This window comes from Canis lupus, chromosome 29 (assembly GCF_048164855.1).
Source record: "Canis lupus baileyi chromosome 29, mCanLup2.hap1, whole genome shotgun sequence".
Classification (NCBI taxonomy): Eukaryota; Metazoa; Chordata; class Mammalia; order Carnivora; family Canidae; genus Canis; species Canis lupus.
The window spans coordinates 38,627,727-38,640,537 of record NC_132866.1 but is presented as its reverse complement, the minus strand read 5'-3'; the positions used below and the strand labels follow the sequence as shown (position 1 = coordinate 38,640,537).

The 12,811-nt window shown below is 39.0% G+C and overlaps 1 long non-coding RNA gene across 1 annotated transcript; it reads left to right on the top strand.

The window, feature by feature from the left end:
- The first annotated feature begins 890 nt into the window (after positions 1 to 890).
- On the top strand, positions 891 to 11,260 carry LOC140620621 (uncharacterized). The gene is made up of 3 exons (XR_012020357.1): positions 891 to 1,005; positions 9,075 to 9,163; positions 11,120 to 11,260. It is a non-coding gene; the product is annotated as an uncharacterized lncRNA (long non-coding RNA).
- Positions 11,261 to 12,811: the final 1,551 nt, after the last annotated feature.

Genomic DNA, 12,811 nt, shown 5'->3' with positions numbered 1-12,811 from the left:
AATTTGGTTTGGATTTGCCTTCTGCTTCATTAAAAAAAAAAAAAAAAAAAGGCATCTTAAAATAAGTGGGTCAGGATAAAGATGATCTCAGCTTCACTTTTGGATATGTGATTATTTGGGTTAAAATTGGAGAACTTCAGATTACAGCTCTGTTCTTTTGCAAATGATAAACCTGGAGTCCAGGGGAGTCCAATAAGTTGTCTGAGGGCCCCCTTCTCACAATCCTCCTTTTCACACCCTCTCTGTCTCCACCTGCTTTCCAGAAGCCCCCAGCCCCCTGGTGTCTGATTGGGGACTGAACTTGGGTTCTTTGCTCTTCAGCCAGAGTTTTCTCTAGAGCTTGGAAGAATAATTTCCTCTGTTTTCTCTGGAGCCCTCACCCACTTGCCTTCCTGTCCTGGCTGCCCCATCTGTGGCCACATTTCATGTCACTCCATAAGAAGCACTGTCAGATGCTCTTTAAGAGAAGGGGTCTTGGGAAAGAGCCTGGTAGCCTTTGAAGGGCCTCTAGCAAGGAGCTGGGCCCAGAGCTGTGGGCTATGCAACCATGGCAGCCAGGGCAGGTCATAAGAAAGAACCTGTGGCTGAGGGGGACAGGCCTGGCAGCTGATTTTTTTTTCCAGCACTATCTCTGTGTTAAGGGAACCACTTCCCAGGCTGCAGCATTGAGCAAGAATAATCCAATTCAGCAAATATTCATCAATGACCACTGTGTGCTGGGTACTGCATAAATTCTGGGAAAAAGATAGGGTGTGATTCCCGCATTTGTCAAGCTCCAAGCATGGTGGCGGGGGGGGGGGGGGGGGGGAGGGGGTTACAGATGAGCAAACAATGCACCACTATATAAAATGATAGGTCTCCTGCTTGCAGGATGAACACGGTACAGCAGGGATGAAAGGGAGGAAGGGAAGATTTAGAGAGATGAGGGCTGAGAAGGCTGGAGGCACCCATAGGCCTGAGGAGAGAGGTGTAAGAAGGCAGCTGAGAGAGGGAGTAGGAGCCGAGGTAAGAAGCACGGGTCAGTGTGGAAAAGGGAAGGGGTGGGCGCCCTGGGCTGGGACATGCCATCCATGGAGGGCGGGGGTGGGGGGGGGTTGTGATAATGTAAAAAGGGACCTGGCAGAGAAGAGCCTGGAACACTCAGGAACTTTCCCTCTAAGTGGAAACCACACAGTACCAAAAAGAAAGCACCGCCCTCATTGCCTGTGACCTCGGTCCTAAGTCTTCAGGGTAAGAGCGTGTAGCATTCGATTCCTGGAATCAATTAACAAAGAGCAGTAGCTCCTTTGCTTTTGTGGCAGGCTAACAATACCTGGTCATAGTGTTGTTTGTTTTAACTTGTACTAGGCTATTTCAACCAGGGGATTGATGGTAAAGAGCCTGGAACCTGAGGGACAGGCCAGCCCTGGATGTGCTTTCAATAGGCCCCCTGGGGGAGAATCTCTTGACCTCTTCCCCTGTTTGAATCCTTCAGTGTGTCTCCAGCCAGTCCCTCTATTTGGTGTAAGCTTTACCCAGGGGTCTTCCTTCACTTCCCACTCCCCAAGAGGGCAATATGGGGCAGCTTTCTGTCAACACCTGATTCATCCTGCATTTCTAGAAAAGAAGGAGGTACCACGAGGGGCTTCAGGAATGTAGACACAGAGGAGAGCCCTAGACAGAGGGCAAGGGGATATGATGGCTGGCCCACCCCGAGGCCATAGTGTGTCCCTTCTCTGCAAGCTGCTGTGTGCATGGCCAGCTGACAGAGCTCCTAGCAGAAGCTGCTCTGGGACTGTGGACAGCGCTTGAGCTCCCTCGGTTTCAACTCCCTCACATGATAAGTAGGAAAACTGAGGCCTGAGGAGATCCAGAGTCAATGCGTTTAGGTAACCTAAATGTTTGGGGGAAAGGGGTAGTGAAGTTGGGGGGATGGGGACCAGGTGAGACAAAGACATCCCATTTCCCAGAACAGACTCTTAACTAAGAAGGTCACAAGAGACTAATGGGTAGACCAAGGAAATGAGAAATTGAGATGCTAGCCTCCTCTGACTATGTATTAGTCCATGTAGGCATGAGGCAGGGAAGAAAGTCCTCTGGGCTTTGAAAGTGCTCTATGGCTTGGGCAGAATGTTATCTGCTACTCACTTGCCTCCCCCTATTTCATTCCAACATACCTGTTGGAGCTCAATTTAAGTGATACTCTATAGGAAGTCTTCTGGAATGTCCTACCTAAGTCAACTTACTTGATTATTGGTCTCAGTGGCACCAAGTCCCTCTCCCTCAGAGCAGTTAAAATAATTGCTATATTCACCTAAACATTTCATTAAAATTTGTCCCCCTGTCCAACTCCAAGCCCCATAAGGACTTGAATCACGTCCACTTTAGCCCACCATTGGGCCCCCAATGCCAAACATAGTTCTGGGTACCTGATATATTCAGTTAATAAATAAAATAATGAATAAATAAGCTTGCTTGAGAATGAGAGGTTGGTAAGAGATTTAATTTAAAACTGAAAGTTTGAAATAACTACTGAGAGAAACAAGAGAAGAAATATATCAAAAATAAATTTAAAAAATAAAAAAAATTACAGGTGTGAGGCACTGTCTAGAATGGAGACCATGTCTTCATGGTCTACGGTTTTGAAATTGTCTCAGTCACTCAACAGATATTTGTTGAATATCCACGATATGTCCAGCTTCGTGCTTGTTACTGAAGATAAATGGACAGATATGTATGTCTCTCATGGAATTTCCAGTCTAACCATGGCCTACGGCCCTAGTGTAAGACAAGTAGTGGGACTGATCCAGGATAGAAATTATACTGGGTAGGTTCATTAATGGAACTGTAGTTGAGAATCTTGGGAATACTGGTGATTTAAAAAAAAAAAAAAAAAAGGCTGATGATCAATCCTGAAGGTTCAGGCTGAAAAAAGAAGAAAACTAAAGCCAATTAAAAAACAAAGAGAGTGAGAGCAAGAGTAGAAGGAAGGAAGTATGGAAGTTGGTGGTGGGGGGTGCAGAGAATAAGAGGGAGAGAGAGCAAGAAAGAATATATATTATACATAACAAAAGACACAATCAAACAGTATGATTCATGAAATAAATATGACACATACATCCTTTACAAATGTAAATTGGTATAGCATTAAAAATAAAAATATTTTTAGATTGGCTAACAGAACTAGATCCAATATTATGTTGCATACAGAAGCTATACCTAAAACAAAAAGATTCTGGAGTATTAAAAACAACAGCAGCAACAACAAATGACAGGCTGAGATATATCAGGCAAGGCAAAGAAAAAGAAAGCAGGAGTCACAATCCTGATTACTGATGAAGTAAAATTCACATGGAAAATATTAAAAGAAATAACAGAATATTTTGTGTTGACCTTATAATTCACAATGAGTATTTAACAGTTATTAATATTCTTGAACACAGCAACATAGTAGCAATGTCTCTAAAACAGAAATTCCAGGATATGCAAGAGAAATAGAATCAGACAACTAATAAAATATTTTAACTTATTTTGTCACTTCAAGACAGATAAAATGGACAAAACATTTAAAAAGAGATGACCTAATCAATGGAATTAGAATTTGTTGCTTTATCATAGTCTCTGAATAGACAATATCCCAAATTTTCAAGTACATAGGAAAAATTCATGAAAATTAACCATAGCTTGGCTGTAAAAATATTTTTACATATTGCAAAGAACTGAAAAATGTATGATTGTATACAATACAAATGTATAAAATAGATTTAATTTTTTTTTCAAAATTTACACAGAAAACTCCCCGAATAATGATCCTTTGGTCCAAGGAAAATTAAAAATACACATTTAAACAGGTTTTTAATGTTGCACTCTTTATCACAGCAAAAGACAGGAAATAATCCAGTGAATAAACTATGGTACATCCACTTCTAAAATGGAATGAGAAATGTTTATATACAATGCTGAAAAATGATCTCCAGTAATTAAGTGTGCAAAATAATAAACATATACAGTATATTATTATATATTGAAGAAAGGAAAAGACAAATATGTACACAGTTGCTTACATATTTTTAACAAAAATATAAATCCCCAAAGCATAAAAAAGTTATTAGTTATCTGCTTTGGGTTGCTCAACACTGCAGTTGCGACAAGTAGAAAAAAACCAAAACAAAACAGGTAACCTATAACAGATAATATTAGAAAACTGTCAGAGAGCTATGAAGGAAAACAATAATATAAGCTAAAATTCCAGATAGGAAAAAACTTTTGAGATTAGCAGACAATCACCTCCTGATGAGAGAAATAAAAGATCTAAATAAATGAAGAAATATTTAATGTTCATGGATTGGAAGACTTGATATTATTAAGGTACCAATAGTTCCCAATTTGTAATATGGATTAATTGCAATCTTGGGGCACGTAGGTGGCTCAGTCGGTAGTGTCTGCCTTCTGCTCAGGTCATGATCTCAGAGTTCCTGGATTGACTCCTGTATGGGGAGCTCCCTGTTCAGTGGGGAGTCTGCTTCTTCCTCTGCCTCTCCCTCTGCCTCCCCCCCCGCCCTGTCTCTCCCCCTGGTTCATGTTCTCTCCCTCTGCCTCTGTCAAATAAATAAATAATTTTTTTTAAAAATTGCACTATATGTTGGCAAATTGAATTTAAATTTAAAAATAATAAAGAAAAAAATAAAATGGACATATTGCCGTCTTAAAAAAAAATTGCAATCCAAATTAAAATCCCAGCAAGCTACTTTGTAGATGTTGATAAGCTGATTCTAAAGTTTTATATGGAAAGGTAAAGTACCTGAGACAGCCAACACTATACTGAAGAAGGAGGAGGTGGAGGACAAGGGTGGAGGAAGAAGAGGGAGAGCAGGGTGGTGAGGGAGGGGGAGAGGAAAGTAGGAAGATTGACACCATCTGATTCAAGAGTTACCATAAAGACTGTCATCAAAGTAGCACAGGATTAGTGAAAGAATAGATATATTGGTCAGTAGAACAGAATAGAAAACCCAGAAATAGACCCATGCAAATATAATCAAACTTTTACCAGGGAGCAAAGGCAATCCCATGGGGGAAAGGATGGCTTTTACAACATGTGATTTGGACAATTGGATATCCATGAGCAAAATGTGAACCTAGATAAAAACATCATATCTTTCACAAATTAACTCAAAATGAATCACAGACCTAAATGTAAAATGCAAAATTATAAAATTTCTAGAATTAACATGGGAGAAAATGAGGTGACCTTTGTTTGGTGTTGAGTTTTTAGATTTGATATAAAAAGCATAATTGGTGGAGGAAAAAAATTGATTAGCTGGACTTAATTAAAATGAAAAACTCCTGTTCTGTCAAAGAAACTGTTAATAGATCAAAAAATCTACCACATCTTGGAAAAACAATTGTAAAACACATATGTTATAAAAGACTAGTATTCAAAATATAGAAATAACTTTTAAAATTCAACAATAAGAAAACAAACAACTCAAATGAGAAATGGACAAAAATACTGAATAGATGCCTTACCGAAGAAGATACATAGATGGCAGATAAACATGTGAAAATAGGTTCAACATCATTAGTCATTAGGAAGATGCAAATGAAGACATCGAGGAGTTAGCAATATTCAATATATGTGGATAGAAATTGACAACAAGATAGGGGTGAACATTATATACAAATTTATAGGCAGAACTAACACTATGGAACTAAGGAGGGCTACATTTTATGTGGCTATCCACTCTATAATGGCTATGTGAGCTGATAAAAAATGAAATTTTTCATAGTTTTCCAATCACCATGGAATTAAGCTAGAAATTATAATAGAGAGATAACTACAAATACTGCAACTGTGTGGAAGTTAGTATGCTTCTAAATAGTCTATGGATCTAAAATAAAAATCAAAATGGAAATTACAAAATGTTTTAAACTAAGTTATAAAAGGCAACTTACCAAAATTTGTGGGAAGAAGATAAACAATGCTTATAGAGAAATTTATTTTTTTTATTTTTTTAAAGATTTTATTTATTTATTCATGATAGTCACAGAGAGAGAGAGAGAGAGAGGCAGAGGGAGAAGCAGGCTCCATGCAGGGAGCCCGACGCGGGATTCGATTCCCGGTCTCCAGGATCGCGCTCTGGGCCAACGGCAGGCGCTAAACCGCTGCGCCACCCAGGGATCCCGCTTATAGAGAAATTTAAAGCAGTAAATGCTTATTTTAGAAAAGAAAAAAGGCTGAAAATCAATTATTTAACAATCTATTTCAAAAAACAAGAAAGAGTTAAGGCAAACTCTAGGAAACTCTAGGAAAAGAGAACATAAGAGCAAACATCAATGAAATTGAAAAGAAGCACACTGCAGGAAAAAAGAAACAAGAAAACGAAAAGCTATTTAAGATTAACGAAACTGATTAAACTTTGCAAAACTAACAGATCTAAAAAGAGAGAAAAACAAACAATGTGCAGAATAAAAAGGGAGCATTATTATAGATGCCTTAGAGATAATCTGAGTATTTTGATATACATAAAATTGAATCCATATTTTCACAAAGAAAATCCTAGTTTCATTAACGAATTCCTCCAGACACTGAAGGAAGAAACATCCCAATCTTGCACAGAACTCTTCCACAAGACAGAGAAGGAAGGGAACAGCAGGGAATACATCCTAACTCTTTTTATGAGGTCAGCATAATATTGATTCTGAAACTAGACAAGGACATTCTTAAGAAAACCTCAGACTGATCACTCTCATTAAATTAGCAAGTAAAAAAATCCAACAATATGTAAAAATTGTAATACCCTATGACTAAGTGAGCTATTTTGAGTATATAAGCTTAGTTTCTCATTATAAAATCGATCAAGAGTAATCAATCAAGTAATCACTCTAACAGAAAAAGTAGAAAATTATATGATCACCTTGATAGTTGCAGAAAAGGCATTTGTCAAAATTTAATGTCAGTTAGTGATAAAAGTCCCTAGCAAGTCAGAGATCTTTGAAAATTTACTTAATATGATAATGCATCTAAAAATCCCCAGTCTGGGTGGCTCAGCAGTTTAGCGCCACCTTCAGCCCAAGGTGTGGTCCTGGAGACGTGGGATCCAGTCCCACATCAGGCTCCCGGCATGGAGCCTGCTTCTCCCTCTGCCTGTGTCTCTGCCTCTCTCTCTCTCTCTCTCTCTCTCATAAATAAAAATATTTTTTAAAAATTAAAATAAAATAAAAATCCCCAGGTGATATACTCAGAAAAATATTAGAAAACTTAGTCCCACATTAGGAATAAGAGAGAGGTACCTGCTACACCACTCTTATTCTGCATTGTCCTGGAGGCAGTGCAATGAAACAAGAAAAAGAAATAAAAATTATAAGCATAGGAAAAGAAGAAACAAAGCTTTTATTATTTGCAGACAATATGATGCTGTTTACCTAGAAAATTCAAGAGAATTTGGAGAGAAACTATTAGCATTAGTAAATGAATTTAGTAAGATCCTTGGAGATAAGGTTAGTTTACAAAAATGAACTCTTTGTACTTTGATCACAAAATAGTACCAAATTAAGACAGAACATAAAGACTCCTAACTCTGGGAAACGAACTAGGGGTGGTGGGAGGGGAGGAGGGCGGGGGGGGGGGGGGGGGTGAACGGGCACTGAGGGGGACACTTGACGGGATGAGCACTGGGTGTTATTCTGTATGTTGGTAAATTGAACACCAATAAAAAATTAATTTATTAAAAAAATAGTACCAAATTAAATTTAGAAAATTCACATCAAAAAAAATAAAAACAAATCTAATGAAGACTGCATAGGACTTCTACACTAAAACTAAAAATGTTATTTTTAAAAAAGATTTTATTTGTTTCTTCATGAGAGACACACAGAGAGAGTCAGAGACATAGGCAGAGGGAGAAACAGGCTCCTCGCAGGGAGCCCGATGCGGTACTCGATCCCAGGACCCCAGGATCATGCCCTGAGCCAAAGGCAGACGCTCAACCACTGAGCCACCCAGGCATCCCAAAACTAAAAATGTTCTAAAGAAACTAAAGAAGATTTAAATGAATGAACTATATATTCTGTATCATTGAAGTACTATTGACAAGATGTCTCAATTTCCCCCAAATTCATATGTCTAATATGTCTATTCAATGAGATCCCAATCAAAATCACAGAAGGGTTTTTTTTTTTTAAAGGGGTGAGGGTAAACTGACAAGCTGATCCTAAAATTCACACAGAAATGCAAAAATTCTGGAATACTCACAATCTTGAAAAGGAGAAGTGAAGTGGGAGAACTTTACTATCAAAGATCACATGAGATATAAATTTGTTATTGGGTCAAAGGTCGACAAACTGAAGAGTTGAATGGAACAGAGAGTCCAAATCCAGCTCATGTATATTTATAACAGGTGATAGTACAGTTCCTTGGAGGAAACAATACCCTTTCCAGGAAAAGGTGCTGGGTCCATAGGATGTCTGTGGGTAAAAATTAGTGGCAACAGGTCACTCCTTTTACCAAACACAAAATAAATTCCAGATGGATTTGGGATCTAAATAAAATATAAAACAATAAAGTTACAGGAAAATATAATGATATGTCTTCAAGAAACTGGTGTAAAGAAAACTTTTTTTTTAAAAAAGGACACAAATACCATCCTACAAAAGATAGCAAGTGATACATCAATTTGTATTAAAGTTTAAGACATTGTGTTCATTAAGGGAAAACTTTAGGAGGTCTTAGCAACACATAATATATACAGCTGACAAAGGGTTTGTATCCAAAATATGTTTTTAAAAAACTTTATAAATTAGTAACAACATACATTTTTTACTATAATTTTCTAATATTAGCACTTACAAGTCCATTTAGCTTACAAATTGATTCTTTTCATTGGACCCCAGTTGCACAGGATTGGATAATATCTGGTTCATAGCAGTGTCATAATTGATTAATACATGATTTTCATTTAGGCAGTCAGTTCTTCAATTATTTTGTTATGTAATACACCTAGGAATTAACCCCACTTTAGAAAGAGCAAGAACTTTGAATTTAACCTATGTCTAGCCCTATTTTATTCCCTTTTCATGTCTCCCTGCTTCCTCCAAAGCAAGTTCACGATCGCCCTGGAAATTATATTCTTCTTGTCTCACTTACTATTTACTTGGTTCTGTTACATCAAGATATCTTCCAAAACATGTGAGTAAATTTTTGTTTTAATTAATTTTAACTTTATAAGAATTCTGTAAACAATTTTGGCAGTCACTTTTTCATTTAATATTATATTCTTAAGATCGTATATAATACTCCATTCTGTGAATATGACACATTGTGTTCATCCTTTTTTCTACTTATGGACATTGGGTTGGTTCCAGTTGCTACTATAAATATTCTTGTATGTGTTTCCTCATAGTATCTACATAAGAATTCATCTTCCATATACGCCTAGAGGTTTAGTTACTGGATCACAGTGCATGTAAATAGTCAACCGTATATTCATTTTGCATCCCACAATTGTCTCTTTTTCATAGAGTTTTTCCAAATTATTTAACTCACCATGTTTACCAATTCTAACATACACTTTTCCCTCATATTTTACTTTAAAAAAAAAGGAATAGTCTTCAAATATATTGTGGCTTGGTTGTTGGTATTTTGGTCTTTCTAAATGAGACATAAGATAGTGACTTGCCCTAAAATCAATAGTGTTTTAGATTTGATAAATATGATCATTTTCACAAAAACAAGCTTTTTCACACATCATACTTCATCACTTCCACACTCTAGTCATTTACATAATGCTAAATCCTATAATTAACACCACGAGTGCAACTGGCACAGATAAGCATGGGGAAAAGGCAACTGACTCTTGGAAAGCTCACACAGAGCTGGTGTCAGGAGCAGAGACCCAAGCAGGGGAGAGGGGCACTGCCAGGCAGTACTTAGCTCCTAGGAGCACTGGTCAGGTGCACTTTGGGGAGAAGGCAGAGAACATCCCTCACACATTGGTGAATGGAGATTCCTGGAGAGAGCTTGTAAGGTAACCCTTCGGGACGGCTTTCCCCAGTGCAACGCTGTGAACCATCCCTTTCTGCAAGTCAGCCTGATAAATTACAAGCGCAGCTGGTGCGGCAGGCAGCTCAGCCCCTGGCAGCTCTCCTTGCAAAGGGGAGGGTGGCTCTCCCTGACCTGTTTCAGTTGAGTTTGGACCATTAATAAATCCTCTCCTCAGCAAGACACTTTCACTTCCCATGTCATTCCTTCAGAAACCGGGAAGAGATTTTTTCAAAAAAAAAAAGAAAAAAGAAAGAAAGAAACCGGGAAGAGTGATAACGTTGAAGAGAGGGATATTACTGGATCTTCAGCAAAACCTTATTTTTCTTCTTTGAAAACAAGACATTCAGATGAGTTTTTGTTATTTGCAGTAGCTCCATGTTCTCAAATATTCCCAAATGCCAGGGCGATGGGAGTATGCGAGAAGGACCCAAGGGCTTCCCTGAGGCTTCCAGTTCCAGGTTTCCATGCTTCTGTGATGAGCATTTCAAATTTCCAATATGAAGATTTAAACTTGTTTGGTAGTTTCCAAATCAGGAAGGCAATATCATGCTTCCAAAGGTATGCCCAGGAGGGAGAGAGGCATCATTCCTTTCTTGGCTTGCTCCCACTTACACATCAGAGCTGGGTGTCCTCACTTAATGCCATCCCCAGAGCATTGTTGCAGAATTAATTGTGTTCTTTCTGGTTTTGCATGGTGTCCACATGCGTTAAGCACCCAATAAATGTCACCATCATTACTTTTCTTCATTGTCTAAAGACAGCAGTGAGGTGGGGGGCATTAGTCTGTCATGCTCCAAAAAATTTTTAAAAATTGAAAAAATTTTTTAAAAATTTGCTCGTCACAGTGATTGGGAACAAAACAAGAAAGTCTGGTATACTGCCAACACTTCCCTGCAGTTTTCAATTTCTCTTTTCTAGGAATAGAAGCAGAAAGAAGAGGGAAAATGTTATTTGGCAGATAACCTTCCCTCCTCCAGTTTTGTTTTATTATTATTTTCTTTGAGGCATCACATCAAAAAAATGGAGAAAATTATTTTATGAAACTTCTTAGCTCAAAAAATTAAAACCACATTTCTCTGTCTGTGGCCTCTGACTTCTCAGAGCAGATGGCTCTGGCACAGCTCCCTGCCTGCACACCAGGATCCGTGCGCCCTCCTCCTTGCATTGATCATTGTGACACACCAGCAGCGCAGAGAGCCCAGGCAGAGCAGAGAAGCCCGGCGCTCCTGTGTACGCATAGACTCATTCAAGCTGGAATAAAATATTACAATCACAGTGGCTCTTTCCAAATATGTGTTCTGCAAATTGCTTTAAATTAGGGGATTTAAGAACAGACATTTGAATGAATTATAAGAATCAATTAAGTTGTAATCACTGAGTAGTTTAAAATACAGTTGCTCATATATTGTATGATTTGACCCTTATAGTGACAATATAAGGGCCATTAGTATAATGTCTTGCTTAACAAATGAAGGATGATTTGTCCAAAAATGCAGATCAATAAGGTGCAGAGCTGGAGCTTGAAACAATGGTTTCCCAGTGTCTGGGCTTCCAAAAGCCTGAGACTTGTACTAGAAGGGATCTCAGTTATAGCACTCACTTCCAACTCTCACGACTTTTTTCTCAAAACTGTTTTAAAAAAATTAGTTATTCTGTATGAAACTGCGAAGGAAAAGGGAAGGGGAGGGAAGGGAAGGGAAGGGGAGGGAAGGGAAGGGGAAAAAAGAATACCACCACGGCACATGATATCTCCACAAAAGGAACATTTGTGTATTCCTCCAAACCATGAGAAAGAATCCAGCTCTTTATCATAAATGATCTGGGAGAGATAGCACAGGCTTTAGAAAGCACATCACACAGAAAACCTTCCCTAAAATCCTCTTTAGACAGCTCTTCTCCCTGAGGATTTAAATTTGACCACTGCCAAACAAGTCCCATCTGTCTTCCTGTAGAGTCCTGTGTCTGCCATCTTGCCCTCCCCTTTTTGTCACGCAGCGGGCTCATGCACACTGACCTCCTCAGAAGCCTGGGATCCTCACCTATTATGACTCTCCAGCTTGGAATTGGAGGGAACAAAATGCTCCATCACCTTACATGGGGGCGCTCACTGCTCCCTTACAAAGGGAGAATAAATATGAAGGGCTTCCTGAAAGAAGGGGTATAATTGGTCTTAGGGAAAAAAAAATGGAATTGCAAGCAGAAACGAGGAAAGGAGCTAAGGCACCAGAAGAGCTCAGGGCTGCCAGGAAGTCTTTCAATCCCTACCAGAGGTAAGTGAGACAAGATGTGGGCAAAGTGAGGCTGAGATGAGGCACGCAGAGGGGCTGACTCTGGCCGTGGCCTGGAGGAAATTTTCATGTAGGGAGATGCATGAGAGAAGACAAGAAAGGGAGGTTCCCTCCATCACCTACTTCTAGATCTTGTATTTAATCAGTGGAGGGAGGTAAGTCATGTTTGGTAAATGCATTTGAATTTTAAAGAACGTGGTATCAGATAATAGGTCTGCTCAGCATCTTGGAGTGCCCATGGAAGTTTGGGGGGGCCGTGTGGAGGATTCTGGCAGTGGGGAAGCTCGGTAACACCCCGTGTTCCAATGCCAAGTCAAGGGCCCACCCCAATGTACCACGGCTGTCTCTCACATTAGCTGGGTCATTCTAACATCTCCATTGTTGATGACATGAAAAACTCTAGGAGGTAAGCCACATACTTGTGGGTTTTTAACATTTTGATAGTTTGGCTGTTGTACAGACTTTTATTAAACCCAGATTCACATGTGCACACACACATACACAC